At 33.9% G+C, this 25,557-nt stretch overlaps 1 pseudogene; it reads left to right on the top strand.

Moving 5' to 3' along the window:
* The window catches only part of LOC138311480 (E3 ubiquitin-protein ligase rnf213-alpha-like), a 127,485-nt pseudogene that overhangs the window by 71,878 nt on the left and 30,050 nt on the right, over positions 1-25,557 (top strand).

Below are 25,557 nucleotides of genomic sequence, written 5' to 3'. Positions count from 1 at the left end.
CCTTGATGAGGAACGATATAATGTTTGCCCGTATTTATTGTAACTCTAAATTAGCAGTTAATTTTAATTTTTAATATAATAATAGAAAGTTATTATATAATTCTAAAAATGCTTGATAGTATGTGTATTTTGTGATATTGGTCATATTCGCCACAACAGATACAGGCTGTATAACACAATAAGCCATCTACTGGTGAGAATCAAGGACCAATTTCACAAAATAGACATATATGTAGAGTTACAACTATTTTTTGTAATTACAAGTGTTTATCCATAATTAGTTTCTTAGGGATTACCTCACTTAAATATGTAATGGTTTTTTAATAACAAAGAAGAGAAAAAATGATAATCATATAAACAGAGAGGGGTAAAGTTATGTATTATATAAAAGTTTATATAGCACATTTACTGTTGTATTACACATTTTATGATCTGATTTTTGAAATGAGTCAAATTCTGTCAGAATTATCAGTATAAGATGCATGACAGTTAAATATCATTGACAAAATTTCACTGACCAAAAGGGACCAAATCAGTTTTACATAATGTAAGGGTTTAAACTTAAAAAATCTTCGTCTGAAATTGATTGAAAAAAAAACCCAGCAAAATCAAATTCCTTTTACAGACAAAAAAAAACTGTCTTTTAAGATAGATTCAAACGACTCTTGGGTCCTATGTCTTTCTCCTTGGGAGGTGGTAAGCGTAATTTAGAACACAAGTCATTTTATTGGATAGCAATTAGATATTAAATGTTCATGATGGTCCCGACTAACATTTTATATTACCAAAGAAAATCAATAACCTGAATCAGCACTCAGGGTGAACGTCAAGACTTCTTGTGCCTCTTGTTTCATTTTTTCATCTTATTTTATTATGAATGGTCTTTTAATACAGACGCTGTTTACATATGCCTACACATATATGATACACTCTTCTTCCTAATAATAATTTTCATAATCAAATATGTTTATCCCAAGCTACATGATCATAATGATTAGTATTATTTCGAGGTATAAAAAAATCAGGTTTTTATGCGACATCTGATGAAACAAAAAACTAATATAAATATATTTTTATAATGTATGTAAGTATTTAAAAAAATAATGTATGTAAATAAGAATTGATGACATATGAGTTGTCAATCGCATAAGTCATAATACTGTTTGATTATGGTAAGATGTATTCATTTACAGGACAATCAATGAGGTGGGCACAATCACTGCTGTTGGCATTGGGTGTATGTTACCACGCATGTCTGAGAAGAAACGAGAGGAATACAGGGAAGCAGTGGTGCCACACTTCATTCCTCCATGTCAGATACCTGGTCCCAACCCTGCCCAGAGAATGCTGGAGGAAATCGAACACTGTCAGGATGTTATCTTAGAAAATGTTGAACTCGGAAAGAATATAGCACGTAATCAGGCTCTGAAGGAAAATGTGTTTATGATGGTGACCTGTATAGAGTTAAGGATTCCACTGTTCTTAGTCGGTAAACCTGGCAGTTCTAAATCACTGGCAAAGACAGTGGTGAACAATGCCATGCAAGGACATGCTGCCCACCATGAACTCTTTAAAGGCTATAAGGAGGTAAGTCTAGTACTCTAGTAATAAGTGGCTCCTTTTGATGTAAACTTATAACTAATTAACTAGATAATATTACATGATAATGAATATTCCTTTGTGTAAAACAAACACTGTCAATAACTCAAGAACAGTTGAGATCACCTCCGTAAAACTATATCCTTTGTTTACTTCTCTCTCAGGTTCAGATGATGTCGTACCAGTGCAGTCCATTGTCCACACCCGATGGTATTTCTGGAATGTTCCGACAATGTGCTCAGTTCCAGGAGGATAAAGACCTCTCTAGATTTGTGTCTGTTGTGGTCCTGGATGAGGTCGGTCTTGCTGAGGACTCCCCACGAATGCCACTCAAGGTAATAAATTGTTTTTAAAGAATATAATGACGCAGCAAAAAGGTTTATATTTATATTAAAGGCCTTTCGACGTTACTGTAATATTTGTCTTTGGCCTACTTTGATTCAATATTTTCAATAACATTGTATCACTAAAACAGTTGTTATGATAATCTTCATATAGGGATTGGATTGCGCTTTTATGTTAACCATGCTTGTATGGAGCAATTCCTCTAAGAATATATTCTATGGGGCGCGTTAGCGCCCCATATTGAATATATTCTTAGAGGAATTGCTCCATACAAGCATGGTTAACATAAAAGCTAAGTCCAATCCCTATATGTACACTCATACGACTTTTTTATTTATATTTTATGAAATAAAATTGTCGTTTGAATGTGACGTAATTATTCAATAAAAGTCGGTCAAAAGTGGGAGGAGCGTACTCAATTGAACAGCGAAAGATGACTCTTCACGTAAGATAGAATTATTCATCCGCGACGACAAAAAAGTTCAATATTTTATTGTAAAATAAACATGACAAACAAAGTAAATTTCAGAGAAAATTTTATTTCATCAGATCAGAACTTTAAATATATATTCATTTTGCTAAAAGTTAATATATAGCGTAATAACATTAAGAATTTATACTCGGCCACATGTGTGAACTCGGTGACCGTGTTTGTGCAGCGAGGCGAAGCTGACGCACGCTTATATATTTACACACCGGAGTTTGTCGAAGTTGTCAATACACCGATGTTCAAGTAGCTCAACGTGTTTGAGATTGTCGTCTGACTTGACGATATTACATCCTTGGGAGTCATGTGATTATATATTCTACGCTTAGATCCATCGCCATCTACAGACGGAACAATTTCACTTGTGTTCGATGTTCCAATGTACTTGTGGTGACGCGTAACCTAACTGTCAACACGTGGATTTGCCTACTAGAGGTGAATGTTTTATAATGCACATGATCAAATTCTCAAAGAATAAAGACAAGAGGATATGTTTATAACTGACCTCTATCAGAGGGTCTCACGCCCGTCCACCACAAATACTCGATCGTAGGACGAACACAATAATGTTTACATTTGACAGCACTGCACGTCGCCCCGGTCGGGATATTTTTCCCGTTTTTTTTTCTACAATTGTTAATTTAAAAGATATTGGTATCATATATAAATATAAAACATATATGTATTGTTTACATTTTCCAAAATTCTATGAAAAACAACAATATACACGAAATGTTGCGTCAAAATGTAAACAAAGCCATGTGTTTCTTTTAAAAAAAAGTAGCCCCTTTAAGTTGCATAGAACATTTTCATACGCAAGTTCAAAGTTCAATGTTACCATGCAGTTATGGTAAACAAAATCGGCTAGTATTTGCGTATAGTGAACAAGCCTTGCAAGTGTAAATATAGAGTAATATATCAGGTTTAACTCTATATCAATACACGCCACAATAGCTATCCGAATGCCTCTCTCTTGATACACAAACTCAAACGCATTTAGCTTAATGAAAAAAGTATATATGATATGAGGATGCCTTTGACCAAACGAATAATAAAAACAGATGTGTAAAATTCATTTTGGTCTCCACAAGAATTGATCGTCATATATGAGTATGTATCAGAGTGTATTGATACAAATGTGTTGCAAAATGATAAAATGTCAATCCGCAAGAGTGTGGTAACTCCCGAAGCGAGAATATTAGACAACCTTTTTACGGAAAGCACCGCTCACCGACTATAGGTCTTTCTTATTGCTGAAAACAGGACGAAAGTTGTCGTACGCTTGATCTAATTGTGGCGTGGTTCATCTATTTCTACATGATTTAATAAGAAAAATATCGTTTTTCAACCACATATATTAAAATTTGGTTAGTATAAAATCAACAATTTATTATTTCTAGAGTATAATGATAAATAACATTTATCGTATGAATTTAAAGAATATCTTTTAATGCTTTTAAGTTTCTAATAGTCTGTGAAATCCAAAGAAAATGACTAAATAAATGAAATATTTAATAGATCTATATATAAAGATTCAGTTATTCCTCGGAATATGTTTTGTTTCAGCTTATATAATGTTAGTTTTATAACTATGTTTACTTATGTTTTCTTCAGATGTTGGGCTATTCCAATTACCTTTCGTCCGTGGTTAGTCGTCCGTCTTTCCGTCGTTCTTCCGTCATGTTTTAGCTCACCTAGTCAAGCTGACATTCTATTAATTGTGAAACTGGCTGGGGAAATCCTTGTCTAACAAACGGTCTCGTAGAAAACTCCAGTTTATTTTTTTATAAAATGCACCCCAACCTATTTTCTAACAATTCTTTCCTCCTAAAGTTGCTGATAATACACAACACCTTCTTAGTAGTGCAGAAATTTATTCACTTCCAAATAATAGACTTTAATTTTTAAATATCTTTTATTCCCTTATAACCATCCGCTTATGGAACACGAGTCAAAGTAAGTCATTCTCTACGTTTTAAACATGATATTCGAAACCAAGACTTACCTGTAGTACATGGTTCTTTCTTCTTTTTTTCGGGGACTGTAATCTAAACATAATACATACTAATAGGTAAGATATCGGTCATGTTCTTTATTAAGAGCAAATCTTGTAACACCTCACTTCAGGATTTCCCAAACATTCGCACATGAATCATACAGAGTAATCGACCTAGACATCTATAGGATTTTCTCAAGATTCGTCGGTGACCTAAATGTACTTTTTATGTTAAAGCCAAAACTAAGATCATGGTATACAAAAGTCATAAATTGCTGTCGTTAACCATTTATTAACATTTGTGTTTCATTTTTTCAGACTTTACATCCATCAACTTGAAGACGGATGTGAAGCGGCGATGAATAGCCATTACCAAAGAACAATACAAAGGGTTTATGAATAAGTCCTACTATTAAATTTTAAAATATAACGGTAGGTATTTTAAATCCAATATGAAAAAGTATACATAATATCGAAATAATTATCAAAAGATAAACCTTATCTATTTTGACATAGAGAGATACGTTTGATTTCCGTTTTAGGGAAAATGCCCTCTGAAGGAATCATCATCTAAGCGAGTTGTTTTGTATATTATAGGCTGCATAGTAGCATCTTCGTCGGTAGCATCCAACTTGGACTCTGGAACCAGTACTAAAAACATGACCATAGGAATATCTCGTTCAGTAGGGAAGTGCGCCCTGAAACTGTGGATAGAACTTGAAACTGAGCGTGACTGTGATGATAATGTTAGGTTCTGAGTCTACTCAAGATGAGCATTTTGGCTATTGCTAAAGTTCTAAAAAAAATCTGTCTTCATCCCAATTACATATGTTCAAGATAGCCAAAATAACTCGAGAGTTATAACTTTAAACACTAAATTTTGATGTTAATTATCAATTTTCTATTTTTCATTATAATTGTATGTGCTCTGAGTAATTCATATTGAACCATGTTTATTTCCGTTTTTTTTTGTTTGTTTTTATTTTATTTTTTTTTTTTTGAGAAATGACACGTTTCAAAATGTATTTACATTTACAGAGGGATATGCCAAAGCAACAAAAAAGTTTACGAACTTATCAAAACCAACATTCCCCAAATGGCTAAGGCCTACTTAGAACTGTTTAACAGGGCCTTGGAAATGAGAGAGTTTTTTGGCCTGAGGGACTTTTACAGGTGAGATTAAATGCTGCCTGAACGTTTTGTATACACTTTAAATTATGAATTTCCGTTACGTATGACTATATACAGTTGGGAGCAAGCTAAACTTGGTAGTGAAGTGCACTGGAGTGCACAAGTAAAGTTACTAGCAGTGCTCCGGTTCACTAGCTAGTGCACTAGAGTTAACATCGTAGTGCACTAGAGTTAACATCGTAGTGCACTAGAGTTCACATTGTAGTGCACTAGAGTTAACAACGTAGTGCACTAGAGTTAACACTGTAGTGCACTAGAGTTCACATCGTAGTGCACAAGATAAATGAGCCTGATACTCCTACTTATTGCATAAATTGTACATGTACAATCTGTTCATGTATATATTTCATTGAATGGTTTTAAATATCTTTCAATTATTTTAGATGAATTACCAAATGTACTCTGTATTTAAAAATTAGCATAACCTAAGTTAGTATGTAAATAATTAATTTATTAAATAAAATGGTTACATTTATTGGTGTACATTATTATATATGGGTTTCATCTGAGTAATTTAGCCTAATATGAGTTTTAATATTAAAGTAAAGACTATACCGTAAGCTGCACTATGGCTTGACCACATGCATCTTTTCTTTAGATAATTTTTTTTTCAGAAAATAAATGAATTTACTTATTTATTAGGATCAAATATTTTATACTTGTTATAATACATTTACTAATAGCTACATTTATTACTCAGATCAAATATTAGGTATTCTAGATATAAATAGCTATATTTATTTTAATTTATTTCAAGTATTTAATTAATTTTTTTATTTGATTTTATTATTTATTTATTTGAATCATATATCTTTGTTTTTGCCATTCTAGAAATTAACAGCTATATATAATTGTATTTCACATTTAGAATGTCAGATTTTGTACATTTAGCAGTTTTGGCTATTACACTTTTATTATACCCTCATAAGTCGCTTGGTGAATTTTACCTGTACTGGCCAGGCTCCAGGCCTAGGGCAATAACCAAGCTAGGGGTCACCTGTCTTGTCATGCATGACTGCCCCTCACCTAATCCTGTAATTACCTATGAAGCCAGTTCAATTAACACAAAAATTGTGATTCCTGAAAATACAGGTGAACAGGTGCCCTATGAGTTTTGATTTTTGAAAAGTTACAGAACTTTGCATTTTGTCAAGAGTCAACAATTTAACTGAAATAAATTAAGTTGAAATTTATTAAATAGTTCTTATTATTAGCTTCCTTTGTACCCAAATAACTCTGTCAGAGACATACAAATATAGATTTTATATGTCTCTGACTCTGTTAATTAATTCTAGCAAGAAATTTATATGGTTATTTAACAGCTGTGCGATTAGGACGATCAGTCAATCAAATTTGCGAAATCATTACATATGATAAACGGACCACGTTGATGAGTCGATCAAATTATTTAAATCAAATCCTTATTTCTGTTAACACATATATTTCTACACATGTAATATTACATCATAATATTTGAAATATATTTTGATTGATATATTAAATTTTGATTTATTTCTATATACCGTATATATATATGTATAAACATATGAAATCTATATCAAAATTAAGCAGCAAAAGTTGTGTACATTTATTAAAAGATTATTAACTAAAAGTGATGATCATCGACCTGCATGTACATTAAAATAATGTGGAGTGTCGCATATAATTCATGTTGTGTTTTAGTGTTTACACATACACATAAAATACAATATTTTTATCATATACATATCAAGGATTTCTAACTACATACGTGAACATATTGATTATTTAATTGTTATCATATTTAATTGATGTGTAATCGGTACAAAAGTCTGTCACATACACTAATATACATGTACTGTACATTGTACATGGGGATACAGGTAATGTCAGGTATACACTGTACCCGCATACATAAATGACTTGGTGACTTATGACTTGTATACTGTAAACTCTTGGCACACAGGTCTGTCGTTATGGTCACTAGGCCTATAGGGCCCTTTTCTCCCTATTTCCCCATCCCACCACCTGAGGTGACACCTTACCTGAGATGATCAGTCAGGCGTCACAGGTAAGGTATACCTATTTTCTTTAACCCCAGGGGGTCCATTGTAGCATTCAATTCAATAGATATATAGCATGCTGTGACAGCCTCTGTACCTGATTAGTTTAGTAAAGTCTAACTGTCTACTTGACCCCATGTGGTTTTGTTTCATATAATAATAATAATAAACTTACAGCTACTTTTTATCAAAATACGCTTATTCTTTCAATTGAGAATAATTGTTATAATATTGTTTTTTCCCCTCAAAATGAAGATAATGTATTTACATTGTTTTGTATCTTGTTTTTATTTTATTTATATTTTTGAGGAGATGGAGAGGGGTTTATTAATTATGTACTATATAGTTAAATTTACACTACATGTACATGTATATATTATGTGTATTCCAAACATGCTTCGAGACAATACCCCTTGGGCTCCTTTATACCCCAGCCCCACCCCAAACCTACTACCTAGCTACATGTATATTGTATATGTATTTCGCCACTCTGACACTTATTCTGCCCTCTGGACATGAATTGTTTTACCTGAAATTTAACTAACATGCTGGCTCAGTTATACATACGAACCAATCATACCGCTAAACTGCCTACAGTTTAGTTTTTTTAATTTTTTTTTTTGCCTAAGAATATTAGGATGTGAATTACGTAATAATATAGGCATGAACGTGTCATAAAGTCAGATATTTGAGATGAATAAATCAATATTATATGTATAAATTTCTGGTAAAACCTATAAAATCTAGCCAGAACAAATGTAGCTTCATGAAACACTGTATCTAAAAATACAAGTTATTTTAATTGACAATTTTAATTGTCCATGCACACTGTTGGCATTACTTTCATCCCCCATATTACAAATCAATGTTAGTAATTGTAAGGATCCATATAGTATTCCGGAAAATTCATTCATTTATTTATTTCAAAATAAATATAAGTTATACCACAAATTTGAATATACTTGTTTTTGTAAGGTTATACTGGAACATGTGTGTATCACGTACATGCACGTACGTATACAGGCACTGTAAAACTGAAGTGCACTACGTAGTGCACTAGAGTTAACATTGTAGTGCACTAGAGTTAACATTGTAACACGTTGTTCACTACGTGTGCACTACAAAGTGCACTAGATACCAAGTTTAGTTTGCTCCCAACTGTAGGATATCAAAAATCACAATTTTAGTTTTCTTTGTCCTATCTAAACGTCTTTATGATTAGATGCATATACATTGTTTGAAACACTGTCTACAATTTAAAGTGTCTTTATAATTTGATATTAAGTAGTGGTTGTTCCCACTTGTATTATTTGGGAGACTTTCTACAAAGTATACCATTTCAAGGTGTTATTATACAATATGGTGGAGATAAAGCCATGCGATTGTGGTGATTCGGTCGTTTTCCGTAAATTTAACTATAACTTTGTGAGATTTCAGCGCCTTGCTAATTTGATGTATAGTGGTGATTTGTGTAAATGTATACACACGTATACTTTGGAGATATGTTTACAAATGTGTTGAGTTTTCAATGTCATATAAGACAACATATTGGCCCGATTATCAATGTTGCGTAACGATCGCGACCGGTCGCTGAAATCATCTCGAGTTGCATTCCTTTGACCATGATTTCCTCACTTATCAGTATGTTATTTTACACATAGCGACCAACTCAAATCTAGTCTTCAACTTGTGGTAATATTGAAAAAAATCTTGAAGATAATTAATTTAACTTCTGCGAACCGAACGGTGAAAAATGACCAGGTGATCCGAATAAGTAGTTTAATTGTAAATCATTGATTAAATCTGCCAAAGTCATCAGTAAATTCCTCTTATTATTTTTTGTCCGGTCTATTTTACACAAAAAATGTAACGAATTTTAACATAACGACCACAACACATCCACTTTCCAACGGCACTTTGTTGGCTATGCCAAGCGACGGTCATAGTCTAGCAGTATGACGTCACTCAAATATTGATGACGTTGACAAACGATGGCGTGACACCGGAGGAAAGTAGTTCGATTAAAGTTCATCGTGTCAGCTAATCAGAATGCGCACAGAGATGTTTATTTCGGGAGTTGTATAGCTCCCATCCCTATTGTGGTAGAACTTGTAATTAACTATAGCGAAATAATACATTTATGTAGACTGGTTTTGAAATATTGTGTACATTTTAGCGTTGACTAACCAAACTTATCTTATGGGAATTGAGTGTCCAGTTTGGTAAAATAGCTGAAATGTAATAAACCATCTAGTCTTTATTGTGAAATCTTATATTCCCATAAAGGTTTTCCTTTTTCTTCATTTATGATTTGGTTCAATTGAATTAATATTTAATATAACATGCCCTTCGTATTGTACTTGTGTGTTTTGTGGATAAAAAAAATCAAATTGTAAGTTTTAAATGCAACAGTCAAACCTGCATATTATTTTAAGCTTGTTTCTAACCAATTATCGAATTAGGTTAGTTATAGATATTAAAAATAAAGAAATCGATAAAATTGAACGTTATTTGATTTTCTTTCAGTTTGTTGAAAATGGTGTATGCATTTGCTGATCAGAAGAAAAGCAGGCCTACTTGGCACCAGATAAAGCATGCTATCATGCGTAACTTTGGAGGAATGGATGACATCAATCCCATCGATGTGTTTGGGAAAATACTAACCACTGTAAACATCACAGAAACAGTAAGTCATTTGAATCCTTTTTTTGGTATCCGTCCTCATCATGACAATCAAAATTTAATATGAATAAATGCATTAAGTCCCTTTTAAAGAATCTGGATTTCCAAAACAATTATTCAATGATTCACATGTCAAGTAATGGTGTTTTTGACTTTTTTTTGCTTTTATAAAAGCTGATTGCCATAACTCTTGCCGGGGGGCCGATTTACGTAGTTAATGAAATGTGACTTTTTTGCAATTTTATAGATTTCAAGGCATTAAGCATATCATATTAAAATATAACATAAGTTCAATACAAATTAATCGAAATTCAATACAGGACTACAAAAATTACCTGATTTGCGGTACATCATACGGGAATCTCTTTAACAAAAAATGAAGTAAAATATCTTTTGAAGCTAAATTAACCATCGCATTCACTCAAAATTAGGTTTAAAAAATTTCCATTTTTGACATCTTATTAAGCATGAATACTTACTCAGCAGATATAAGTTTGCAGCTGTCAATCTGACATCGGAGAGAACCTTTAACGTTTTTATTCGCGATTTTTTATTGAATATCAAATGACCTAATGTACGCGAACCGAATGTACTGAATAATAATTAATTTCTATACAGTATGGGAAAGCAGCGTGATCAATACCGTTTGTTGTAAATAACTTTTCACAGCACTGATTGTTTTACGGTTTGGTACACTGAATCTGCAATAACATCCCTGAATTCCTATAAAACGATTTTTTTTCAAGATAGTGTATTTTTGGGCTTTAATATCTTGAAGTAAATACGCAGATCAGAAGACTAAATTAATACAGAAAATGCCTAGGCTTTGTATTCATTATTGAAACATTTTTTCATGAAAGAGGCAGATAAATATTCTTGCGTGTATTGTCAGTTTTCATGTGCACGTTACTCTCCGAGTGTATCCACGGTATCCAGGTTGGCTGAAAAGCTACACTTCTTTCCAAAAGAAATCGTTTACCGGCAATATAACGAAAACGTTTAGGGATAAGGCCGCCAAACTGCAGAACTATCGGTGCAGTAAAACGCAACTAACAGCGCTATGTCTTACATGAAATTGGCCTGAAAGAACCTGTTTCAGCCGCCATTAAATTTTGCCTACAAACCAATTTAACAAATCCCTGATGGTTTTTGCAGTAGTGTAGTCTGTGTTATGGTTGGTGTATTGATGCTCTCCCGAGGTGTACAACAAGGTGCATTTTTATAGTTCTACAAAAGACACCTTGGTTTTCTTAAATTCAATTTCTTCAATGTCATCTATAACAGGTCTTTCGTTCGGTAGCACTGGCCAATAAGCTAGCAATCATTTCTACGTAAAACATCGATATTTTGTATATGAAATCTATGTTTTAAAGGGACAATTCACTCAGGCTAATTCTTTTACATAACCAAGAAGCAAAATATGGCATAAATGTATTGTTCTACATTTCTTATGAAACATTTAACTCAATATATTGACAAATTCCACGTCATTGTTAAGTATTTTAATTGATACCGTTGTAACTACAAATCGTCGATCAATACGATTAAGCAGGTACAGTATGTACTCTGTACCTATACCCGAGCCAAAGTCACGCACGTTAAACAAATGAACTTCATAACCACTGAGGAGGTAATAAAATGATTCTTAGGCAAGACAGTTCATCTAATAAGGTAAACCACTACTGTGTTCGGCATACAAGATGTTCGACCACAATGTGTAATGGCGGACAGCGAGCGAGTTTGAAAGTTTCACACACATTTCACCACCATGGGCTTTTCGAGCATATCACAGTAAAACCGACTGATCTAATTTCCATTAGAACCGGTTTTTCCCGATATATGTACAAATTTTAATGTTGTCTTAGATTGAATTGTCCCTTTAATCTTATGTCCTGCAAAGTGAAAGAGAAGCTGTGCAATAAATATTTTGCGCCAGTTCTTAAACTGTTTATCTGATTTTGTTACAGAAGAAAGATGACGATCCCGATTGTTCTCAGGCAGGTTTGATCCAGGCCTGTCTAACTGGGATTACTAAGGACAGGTATACTTTCACATATGTCACGCTTGTAGTATAGGGAATACATTGACAAGTACACAATATTATATGTGTTGTTAGGCATGTCTCAAAACTGACACGAAAATGGCGATGCTACTTCAGGTAATGTAGTGTGTCGTACAATAACATACGGATATAAACGACAGATAAATAATAAACCATGATAATGCATGGTAATGTTGTTCATGTAATACAATTTATTTTTGTTTCTACCCAAATTGGACTACCGAAGACAATCTGTTTCATTTGGTCCCTGAATTTAGCCAGATTAACATTGATTTCGCACAAAAATGACCTACTTTCAGAGGGCAAAATACAGTACAAGATCGAGTTTTACCTTACGGTTGTTTGAAAACAACGTGCAGACGTTACAATTCATAATACACAATATATCAAGATTTTATTTTTGTAATTCAAGTAACACCAAACAGTATTAGCATCAGTTGTTCTCTCGAATACAAAGAGTCATATCCCTGTGTCGATCAACGTCAGTACGTTTCCATCAGAGATAAGTGATCACTAGAAATTGAAGCGCGAGACTGTACAGTTTAGATATTATCCTTCGGCAGCTTTGCGGACGGTTTTTACACTTTCTACATCTATTGAGAATGTATAGAACTTTAACAAGCTCACACTGATTAAATAATTGTTTTTAAATGAATATATGATCGATCATAAAATTAAAATCCTTATGGCTGATTTTTTAAATACTTAGTTCACTGTAGATTTACACAAGCCCAGAGAGACTTTCAAATCTTTACAAAGTTTATATACATGTATCTGTAAACTGATACATAAGGATTGTGTTTTGCTTTGGTCGAGTTCATGGGCTGATGGATAAAATGTCATACTATTGGTGTTGTCAGTTATTTTTCACAAGGTTAGCAAAGGCCGCTAAAAAAACGTTAGGCTATTTGATGACCCAGATGAATTCTGAGTCTGCGAATCTGTCTTTGACAAAAACGGGAGTCATACAGACTGGAAAGAGGTATGGTGCATATCTGCATATCGTTTCGACCTTACAGCGACATGTATGTTTTCAAAATTTAAGAGGAAAAGTAATTATTTGCAGAAAATCATTCATCAAATGATCGCTTTGCATGATCGTACGATTGTTGACATTTTTGTAGGGTTTTCCCGACTTAAAATTCAGTTTTGATAGCGCGCATTAGAGATAGTATGGCTTATTGTTTATTTTAGTTTATTAAAATACTATTTTGATCATAACATAAAAAGGCAGTACTCCGACGTGCTCTTACCGAAAAATGAAAAAGAAAACATAGTTTATTAAATATTCCATTTTTTAAACTGACCGTTTGAATAAAAAACAAAAACTACTCACGGTATGAGGTCTTCAAAGCTCATATGACTGAGTTATCGCGCTATGACTAAATGGTTCAGTGTTCTATTTACCACGATATAGAGACCGCAGAACCAAATGATTTCGATATATTAACGTTTGCTACTGTCAAGGTTAAATGGAGTGTTCAGGTCTGGTCACCTGTCACTAATTTTGAAGAATGGCATCTCGCATACCTGTGAATAAAAAGAAATTAAGATCTACCATCATGCTAAACTTTTATGAGGGGGGTGCCATCTTATGTTGAATTCCGCACCAAAAATTGACCAAAATATTCATGAAATTCCAATATTGATTACCTCTCCCTGTTAGACACACACTTGAGAGAATTTTAAAATTTCTTTATATATTTCACATCTATATGTATTGCCCAATACACACATTAAACATTTGAAACTGATGCGCCCTGAATACTCAGTCAACAGGCTCCGAAACATTCACCTCTCTATGAAATCTTGTGCCCAAAAGGGGATTTCCAGGAATCTATTTTTGGTTTAATTCTGCGGTCCCTATAGCATTTTACATATTTTTCAAATTTACCATTTTTGGAAAGCTACATGCCCATAAGGTCTGATTCCAGAATGGGGGTTTGCTCGCTGCATGGGTTGGTCTGGTATTGCAAGCTATGTACTCGTATCGACGATGAAGATTCCTGTAAGAAAAATTATGAGAATTGAAACAGTTTAGAAATAAAAATTTAAATATTTCAATGAAATTTGAACCTAGACTTTTGAGTTTTACTTATAACTATAGTATAGTTAGTGTACTACAGGATAATATGAACAACTGAATTAAACTTGAAGATCGGGGGGAGATTACTCATATTCTTTACCCCCACCCCCCATTTTCGGAGTATCTAGCAAAAAATATCCAGAACTGAAAATTTAAGCAAAGCAAAGTTCCAGAACTGGCTCAATACTATAGATATATAACTTAGTAATCAAAACAATATCATAAAGAAATGATTATAACATATTATGTCATAATATATCTGATATAACACAGAGAAATTATGATGCAGCTTATAAAATATTGATACAAAACAGCCCAAAAAAATTCAAATTTGCCCTGATTTTCTGAATGAGATGATTCTAAAATTAACAAATGTATACCAATTGATGTAAAAAAGGGAATTATTAACCTCTGAAGGATTTCAAGGACAGATAAAATCAAATCTAGAGCAACATTTGAAGAATCGTGGCTATTAGAAAGAAAATGATTTTGAAAAATAGAATAAAACTTATCCTTCACTCACATATTTATGTATACAAGTCAGTTACAAGATCTGGAAGTGAAAGAATTACACAATTCACCTCTAAATTTGCACCATCTGACTGCTAAATGACCCCGTTTACCAGAGACCTACAGACAATGGAAGGGAGATAACTCGAATTTCACTCGACTATCCATCTCGAAGAAATTAATAACACTGATAATTGAACCAGAGAGGTATATGAGAGAAATATATAGAGAAAAAAGACAAATTATACTCACAAATAAATACTCAGGTCATTTGTGGAAAGGTAACTCTGTCTTGTATTTTCATGAAATGAGTGAACTCCCCTTGGCGCTATCTTCAAGTCAGGAATAAGCTGTTAAACTGGTCGGCCCAAAAGGTACCATGTTCAAAGCTCGGCTGAAACAGAAGAAATGAATATATAAATGATTAAATGACTAAAATGAATGAGTTAAAGTAGCTGATTAATGAACACAAAAACAAAGTGTTTTATATAGATCGATTAGGTTTCATGGCCATTTAAGGATGTGTCAATTGTACTTGGAGGAACCCAGAGTACCCAAATGAAAACCACCGACCTACAGCCTGAATCTATTACATATTCCTGACCAGTCTTAAACACTTAATATTGAAAGAGAAGACTATACTGTTTTATTTTACAGAACCAAACAACACTATATCCATTTGATGAAAAAATACATAAAATATTTGAGTTACATATACTGATCAATAGAATAGTGATTATGATAAATTGATAAATACAGGGAACGAGATAATGCCTAAAGCCTAATATTAGGCTTGAATAACTCCTAATCACAGTGTATCACGTGGATTAAGTGTACTAAGTAACATTGAAATACACATCATATTCTAAGTCACCAGACTTCTTACATGTACCCCCGCCCCAGGCCAGGACCCTAGCCCCTGTGTCATACTGCCACAAGCCCCTGTGTCATAATCGTGACATAAACATCTTCTGTATAATCACTTGCTAAGATATTGGTTCATGTGCTAAGCTATATTAACAACACATGTGTAATGTGATTTTTTTAACTAAATTCCCCAATTTATAGTGTCGTTATCAAGACAGGAAGGCCTCCATATTAAAAAAAACTACCAAATATCTATAAAATACAAGCAAAATACCTTCAACACTCGATTTCCAGTCAAAAATATGCAGATTGGGTTCAATCAAATGGTGTCCAGAGACGCTGAATGACGAAAACTTCATATCCGGTTGTCATCCTATAGAGACCGCAGAACCAAATGATTTCTCTATATACGATATATTAACGTTTGCCACTGTCCAGGTTAAATGGAGTTTTCAAGTCTGGTCACCTGTCACTAATTTTGAAGAATGGCATCTCGCATACCTGTGAATAAAAAGAAATTAAGATCTACCATCTTGCTAAACTTTTATGTGTGTGTGTGGGGGGGCCATCTTATGTTGAATTCCGCACCAAAAATTGACCAAAATATTCATGAAATTCCAATATTGATTACCTCCCCCTGTCAGACACACACTTGACAGAAATTTAAAATTTCTTTATATATATTCACATCTACATGTATTGCCCAACCCACACATGAAACATTTGAAACTGATGCGCCCTGAATACCCAATCAGCAGGCTCCGAAACATTCACCTCTCTATGAAATCTTGTGCCCAAAAGGGGATTTCCAGGAATCTATTTTTGGTTTAATTCTGCGATCCCTATAACTCCCGTATGTGTTACTTTTGAAACATAATAGGAATCCTTTTTTGTCATGCAAATAGACAATTTGAAATTTTGAATTGTGTAGGGTATATATATATTTTTTTTTAAATAGACCTTCCAACAGTTTTATCTTTAGATGACAAATTGACCGGTTTCAGATTTTTCTTAAAATTTCTCTGTTTTGTTTACATTATAGTTCAAATAATTAAAATTTTCCTTTGGTGTACAAGGACCGAAAGTGGATGTACCACTTCGGTGAAGATTTGATATTGCTTAAATTAGATCTCTTAATTTGGTCATTTTTCAGGACTTTGTAAAATAATTTAAAAAATAGATTTTAAGACACACTTTTTTCAGTCAAATTTCTCAGAAATTTAATCTTCTGAAAATTTGATAACGTTTTACCGAAATTGAACATTAATTTGATACAGTTTTGGACTAAAAAGGAACCCTGGTGTACACCTTAAGAGGGTAACATTAAGGCAATTCTAGTACAGGCCCCTGGGGCCTTTTGAATTTTTTAAAGGTATCCTACAAGTTCTCTGTCATAGTAATATAACATGCATCTGCTTTCGTGTGCAAAATCTAATGGTAGCTGACACATGTCCTTTGCGCTTGATATACCGGCAGTTAACTTGTTGTCCTGTTAAATTTGTATTTTTGTGATTGAGTGACATTGACCTTTTAAAACAGACCATTAGACTACCTCACAGCAATATTCATTAAAGATAAACAACTTTGATATTGAAAAATTGCTGGCAAACACACTCCGAAAGTCCAACGATTTACCAAACAAATACTTGTTTCGGTCACGATATTTTAAGTTCTTTGTCGACTTTGGAATTTGCTGAATGATACAAATCAATGTGAAATTGTTATATCAGTATATGTGATATATAAAATCATTGTATACCTTATAGAAAAAAGGCTGCACAAAGAGAAGGCGAGGCAAGTTTTCAGTTAACATGTGTGGGAATGTAAACATCATCACGGGGGAACATAAATAAAACACATTGCGGTGTAGTATTTATTTGATGACACCTTTAGTGTTCTTTTATAGACTAGAGAACAGCTATTTGCATTGTTTTTGTGTTTATGTATGATCTAATTTTCAGAATAATTAAAAAAACAGCACAAAGATGTTATGACGAGATTAAGTTATTGATGTGAAATAATGTATCATAAGTAGTCATCATGTGCGATCTATATTTTCTATATTTGATAACATAGTTTGAAATTAGTGATACAGTCAAAAATAAATTTGTAAAATATTCGCAAACAATGGATTGTCAAAAAACTAATTTCTAAAGTTGAAAAAATCAATGAACTCATATAATTGAATTGTAGAGCCTGTGGTATATTGCTTTCAGTGAGAGTCGATACCTACTGTTGTTGACTGAAAACTACGGAGCACTGACTATTCTACAGCAGGAAATCCTTAAGAAGCAACGAGCCATTACTATATTTGGTAGCAGCTTTCCTAGTGACCAGGAATATACTCAAGTAAGACGTTTGTAGATTAAATGTAGGTTTCGCCCAATGAAATATAACGACTACGAAATTAAAATTTATCCTGTCCATAGATATAATCTTCAGATCATTTGAAATGCATACAGCCACCAATATATGCGACAAGTTGCTAGCTTGACCAAGAAAATGCTCCTCTAAAATTAGGGCGAAGTTAAACAAAGAACAATGACGTAACTTTTTTCCAAAACGAGGCTGCACCAACAAATGGATGCATGTAACAAAATATCAGATAGCAGTGACAGTGCTGGCACATTAACTTTAGTAAAAAAAAAAAAAAAAAAAAACTCGTGCGATGTGTATCACTTATAATCTACAACACTTCACGCTTAGCTAGCATAGTACATCAAGCATACAGGTAGTTAGTCTGCCAATGTTAACTCGCCACGTGCACGAGTCCAACAGAATCCGGAAAGCTTCGCAGCAGATGCGGCTTCTGTTTCTGCTTTTTGCTGCATGTTATCTCTGACTTTCATTCCCTAGTGATATCCTAGGGTGCTGCCGATTCCATTCTAATTTCCTCCTCTTTTTTGCCGATTCAGATACATTTTTTTCTCTCACACATGCATTCATTCAGGCATTTAGTTTTTTCCAATACGCAACAGTGCGCAATTTCGACAACACAATCTATCGCAGCTTCATTTGCATACTATCCAGTCAGTTAATCGTCGCATATAAAAACAAGGATTTCCTTCAATTTTGTTTTCAAGACACGTTTGTTTAATAATCTCATATGCAATTCAGAAATTAATTTGAAAATAATAAGTGTTTTTCGTCTTTTCTGCTGTTTGTCGGGTTTTACAAAAAAAAAAAAAAAAAAAATTAGGTTGGGCGAAACCTACCTTTAAACGTGCATACAACCTACCTCATGTGTTGTCTTGTATTACGTTTTCAGACAGACTAATAACAGGCTACGTTGGCTAATGGAACAAGAGGAAATATTAATGTGTGCTGTCGTCATGATAATATAACGCTTGAAAATATGAAACTAAAAACATGTATTTTTTTTTCGGCTTGAAAAATCGCCAAATGTACAAAAAAAATCTTACTCAATACAGAGATAAGAAAAATAAGACGGGATTCACAATCATGACACTCAGAAAAAACATCGCACACATTGAAAAAAAAAATATCGGACATAATTGTGAAATTAAGTTATGATTTGAGCATGCGTACAAGTTGCTGTCTATATAATGTTAAAAACATGAATGCGAGTAATACAACTAGTTACAAGTGAAATGCAGCAGTAATGTTACTTCCAAGTTTAAATCCACTGATGTTATTGAAGCATTTACAGAATCAGCTTGTGTCCAAATGTTAAACATAACAAAGTCAGTTAGTTTAATAATCGAAATATTATTGATATATAGATAACAAGCCCCCTACATGTAACTTTTTCAAGGAAAGTCTGCCCTGCACAATCGAAACAATATATTGAATATATTGCCATTTTACCAGCTGATTAGAGTCATACCACCATGTTCATAACCTGGTCAGAATATGATCAAAAGATTTTTTTGATTTTTTTTATGAAGACTTATATGAAAGAATTAATAGATCCACTACGTACAGGCTACTCAGTAAAATATCTCATTGTTAGTGATAGTATTTCAACAGGTTTTATAGAACACAGTTATTAAATCTACATAGAAAATAAACAAATTTGAAATGCTCTCATATGCACTGTTGAATTACCATTATACCGTCAGAAAAACAAGAAACCATTGAATTAACGGTGCTGACTTTGATCCAAGTGCTTCCAGGACACTAACTAGATTCCTAATATGTCTCCATCTTTTTCACGATCATTAACGTCACCAAGGCTGATGACATACATGACACTCAGCGAGATGACAGAATTCAATATGAATATATTGTTCAATATGTAAGCTATTTTATCTGATCGTTAAATAATACTGTTGTATCTACAAAACAAACGCAATGAAATATCACGCGATTACTGGTGTCTCCAATAGTTGTTACATATACATTCAACATTTTGAGAGGCGTGGCTTCATACTGTCTGGCGTTAGGTATGTGTCGGCTACGATTACCATTAGAAGCTAATGGCTTCATACGAATTCGTTGATTGAAATATTAATCAATCTTTAAGTTCTAGAGTTCACATAATACAAAAACACGTATAAACATATTGGAAATTATAAATCAATGTCGTTTTCAAGGAGGAACAGAATTGCCGTTTTGACCCCATGGAAGTATCCAAACTCTGCGTTTTCTCCCTATAAAACAACGCCTTCATGTCCTTGATGCCGGGACGATTCCATAACTGTTCACTCTTTAACAAAAGAGCTCATTAATTAAAAACTTTATCGCTAGGTTTGCAGGGACATTAACCGCATCAAAGTGTGTATGGAGACAGGCAACACTGTGGTACTTCTAAACTTGGAGAACATTTACGAGAGCCTGTACGATGCCCTAAACCAGGTAAGAAAGTTAATTTTTAATATAAATAACTTATAATTATGGATTTGATATAAAACTCATTAACGTAACAGGTGATGAACCTTCTATGTAGGGTTACCCTGACAATTAAGAGATATGTATTTTGAATGTTTAACAGTTATCACTTTAATGACATTAATGTTTTCAATATTTTCAAAATGGTATTTTAATGTATGAAAGATCGGGGAAGTAAAACACATTAACAACATTATCTCTTGATGTGAGAGTCCTTTAAACCTTACATTGATCGTTTTGTTAATTTTCTTATATTATGAAATAAAAATCAGGTGAATAATTCTGAAATATAGTAATGGTATTTAATATGCATTTTACAATTGGAATTAAAAAGAGGATGAATGACATGATACTGATATAGATGGAGATAAAATGACATGATAAATGTAGACGGCAAAAAATAACTTGATACTAGTATACATGTAGATGGCGATAATATTGATAATGGAGGCGATGAAATCACGTGATATAAATATAGGAGGCGATGAAATGACTTGATACTAATAAAGGAGTCGATTAAATGACTTGATACTTATATAGGAGGCGATTAAATGACTTGATACTAATGAAGGAGTCGATTAAATGACTTGATACTTATATAGGAGGCGATGAAATGACTTGATACTTATATAGGAGGCGATGAAATGACTTGATACTTATATAGGAGGCGATGAAATGACTTGATACTTATATAGGAGGCGAATGAAATGACTTGATACTTATATAGGAGGCGATGAAATGACTTGATACTTATATATAGGAGGCGATGACATGACTTGATACTTATATAGGAGTCGATTAAATGACTTGATACTAATAAAGGAGTCGATTAAATGACTTGATACTAATAAAAAGGAGTCGATTAAATGACTTGATACTTATATAGGAGGCGATGAAATGACTTGATACTTATATAGGAGGCGATGAAATGACTTGATACTTATATAGGAGGCGATGAAATGACTTGATACTTATATAGGAGGCGATGACATGACTTGATACTTATATAGGAGTCGATTAAATGACTTGATACTAATAAAGGAGTCGATTAAATGACTTGATACTTATATAGGAGGCGATGAAATGACTTGATACTTATATAGGAGGCGATGAAATGACTTGATACTTATATAGGAGGCGATGAAATGACTTGATACTTATATAGGAGGCGATGACATGACTTGATACTTATATAGGAGTCGATTAAATGACTTGATACTAATAAAGGAGTCGATTAAATGACTTGATACTAATAAAGGAGTCGATTAAATGACTTGATACTTATATAGGAGGCGATGAAATGACTTGATACTTATATAGGAGGCGATGAAATGACTTGATACTAATAAAGGAGGCGATGAAATGACTTTATACTATATAGGAGGGCGATGAAATGACTTGATACTAAATATAGGAGGCGATGACATGACTTGATACTTATATAGGAGTCGATTAAATGACTTGATACTAATAAAGGAGTCGATTAAATGACTTGATACTTATATAGGAGGCGATGAAATGACTTGATACTTATATAGGAGGCGATGAAATGACTTGATACTAATAAAGGAGGCGATGAAATGACTTGATACTATATATAAATGACTTGATACTAATATAGGAGCGATGACATGACGGTATGTGCGGCAATGAATCGCTGTCCACTGCAATGCGAACAACGCAACCTCAATAACAGACGATATGTTCCCATCGAATCAATTACTGAATCTAAGGAAGTGTTCATAAAAAACAAGACATTTAGAAGGAATAAGTTTTCACTCCGTATCACTTTCAGAGTTTTGCTTTTAATATTTAACATTTTCTGTTACCATGGATACAAGAAAATGAAATGCCTCTTAGAAGTGTCTGAATAATGAAACGTATCGTAATAAAAGGTCAAATTAGACAAATTGATTACACTCTTTACTGACATAATCAGTCTATTCTGATGTCACACACGTTAAGTATGTTTCTTTCAGTACTTATGTGGAGTTCGGGGGGCGAGCGGTATGTCGACCTTGGACTAGGGACACACATGAGTCCAAGTGTAGAGTTTCATAAAGATTTCAGGTGAGACATTAAATTCAAGTATACCGCACTTTTAGTATTTAGTTTACAATATTTGTCGATATAGTAGAGCGGTATGTGTCCGAAAATGATTCTATGCTTGCGTGATCCATGGCCGTAATTTAGAAAATGTACGTGTTAGGTATGTCACAGACAATGTTTTCACGCATGCACGTTCAGTAATTCCATATGCCATTGTAAATATATTTTAGTTAGGTTAGGTCGGGCGTTGCCCCAGTTAAAGATAATTTCCTTACTTCTAGTATATTCATTAAGGAAAATATTATAGACTGACATCGTTCTTTTAAAACTAAGAAATAGGCGGTCGCCAGCATCATGGTAGCTTTACTGCTGGAATAGCAGTTTTGTAAAACCAGCCTATGGGCCATAATAGTAAAAGAAATCACTTCATTTTTTTTTTCAAAATTCTCCTTCTGATTGAGATTGAAAAGGAGTTCAATCATATCGAGATCTCGAGCCCCTAGAATGTGGGACGATGTCATGAACTAATAAAGGAAGTATATTAAATTCTTCAACGCCCATTTATCCCTATAAGATGGAAAAAAAACTTCGGTTCATATCGTGTCTGGGACATCCTTTGTACCATACCTAAGGGCAAAGTTATGATAATTTCAAATAGTATTTACTATATATGTAGAATAAATAACATAAGTATTAACTTTATCAAATTGTTGTTTTCGTAGCTGACCTTCAATCCATTGTTTTCGTTATATTTTATCTATATTGTGTTTCATATGTTTTGTTAGACTGATAGTGGTAGCCGAGAAACAGATTGTGTATGACAAGTTTCCCATCCCTCTCATCAACCGTCTGGAGAAACATTTCCTCAATGTGTCCACAATGTTGACAGAGGAACAGCTGAAACTAACAGAAAAACTAGAGGACTGGGCTAAAGACTTTGTCAACTGCCAGAAAGACTGGGTAAGTAATGTGATCTTATATGTTGAAGATACCACTTTTAATCTTCCACTCCTCTCCTGTAATTGACGATGAAAGAACATGAAATGTTATCTTTGTCCATATCACCTGATTGCCCTACTTCTCTATAATCCTACCCTTCCGAACAATAATGAAAATAATAACTACTGAAAGCATGGCAAAAACTCACTTCGTCTAAATGTTACATTTATCGAAGAGGTGTTATCAGACATTACTTTTATAAGTAGCTTTAATTGCACTTTTTAAAAGTCTCTGTACCTAGGTTAGCTTTTTTTTTTAAATAGCCTTTTCTTGACTTCAAATTACATTCACCTCTCAATACATGAATATTTTCAAAGTTTAAAAAGAGTCATTTAAAGTGATAACTTCATTCGTTTTCAGGAAAGATGAATTTACTGTTGGGGACGTGTTTATGGGGTACCATGCTGACAGCTGTGCTGCTATTGTACTGAATGTCTACCAGCAACATTGTCGGGATGGAGGAAAAGTTGACCAAACACAGGTATGTATACCAGGTTACAGACCATAAACAGTGTCTGGATGGAGGAATAGTTCACCATACACAGGTATGTATGCCAGGTTACAGACCATCAAAAGTACCTGGATGGAGGAATAGTTGACCACACACAGGTATGTATACCACGTTACATACCATCAACAGTACCTGGATGGAGGAATAGTTGACCACACACAGGTATGTATACCAGGTTACAGACCATAAACAATATCTGGATGGAGGAATAATTGACTAAACACAGGTGTATTTCTCAGATAATTCATGCACCATATGAACTATAGTTGACCAGGTAGTGTTTTAAACAAACTACCAGTCCGTCAACCCAGGCACTCGTCTGTTAAAGCATGTCTGAAGGACAAGCTTAACATATCAAAATGACGTTACGTCTGTCACAGCCAGGAATAAGAGAATCTGAATGAGAGAATATCACTATTGTTTGCTTAGATAAAGTTTTAATTATTTTGTCCTCTCTGGCGTTGGAACCTCCTAAAATATTTAATGCAGGAAAAAATGCATCGATTTTGTTCTCTGGTAGGTGTGTAAATTTACGAAGATTTTAGTATACCCCCAATGCATCGGTTGTATTCCTTGCCTAATGCAGATCTGCCAATAAAATGTAACTAATGTGTACGGCAATAATACATTTGCAGTTTTTTTAGCTTACCTGGCCCGAAGGGCCGGTGAGCTTATGTCATGGCGCGGCGTCCGTCGTCCGTCCGTCCGTCCGTCCGTCCGTCCGTCCGTCCGTCAACATTTCCTTTAAATCGCTACTAGTCATAGAGTTCTGCATGGATTGTAACCAAATTTGGCCACAAATATCCTTGGGTGAAGGGGAACAGAACTTGTATAAATTTTGGTTCTGAACTCCCGGGGGCAGGAGGGGCGGGGCCCAATAGGGGAAAATAGAGGTAAATCCTATAAATCGCTACTTGTCCTAGATTTCTGCATGGATTGTAACCAAATTTGGCCGCAAACATTGTTGAGGGAAGGGGAACAGAACTTGTATAAATTTTGGCTCTGACCCCCCGGGGGCAGGAGGGGCGGGGCCCAATAGGGGAAATAGAGGTAAATCCTATAAATCGCTACTTGTCCTAGAGTTCTGCATGGATTTAACCAAATTTGACCACAAATATCCTTGGGGGAAGGAAACAGAACTTGTATAAATTTTGGCTCTGACCCTCCGGGGACAGCAGAGGCGGGGCCAATAGGGAAATAGAGGTAAATTCTATAAATCGCTACTTGTCCTAGAGTTCTGCATGGATTGTAATCAAATTTGGCCATAAACATCATTAGGG

The sequence above is a fragment of the Argopecten irradians genome, unplaced genomic scaffold (genome assembly GCF_041381155.1).
Source record: "Argopecten irradians isolate NY unplaced genomic scaffold, Ai_NY scaffold_0030, whole genome shotgun sequence".
NCBI lineage: Eukaryota > Metazoa > Mollusca > Bivalvia > Pectinida > Pectinidae > Argopecten > Argopecten irradians.
This window is presented reverse-complemented; position numbering and strand designations above follow the sequence as displayed.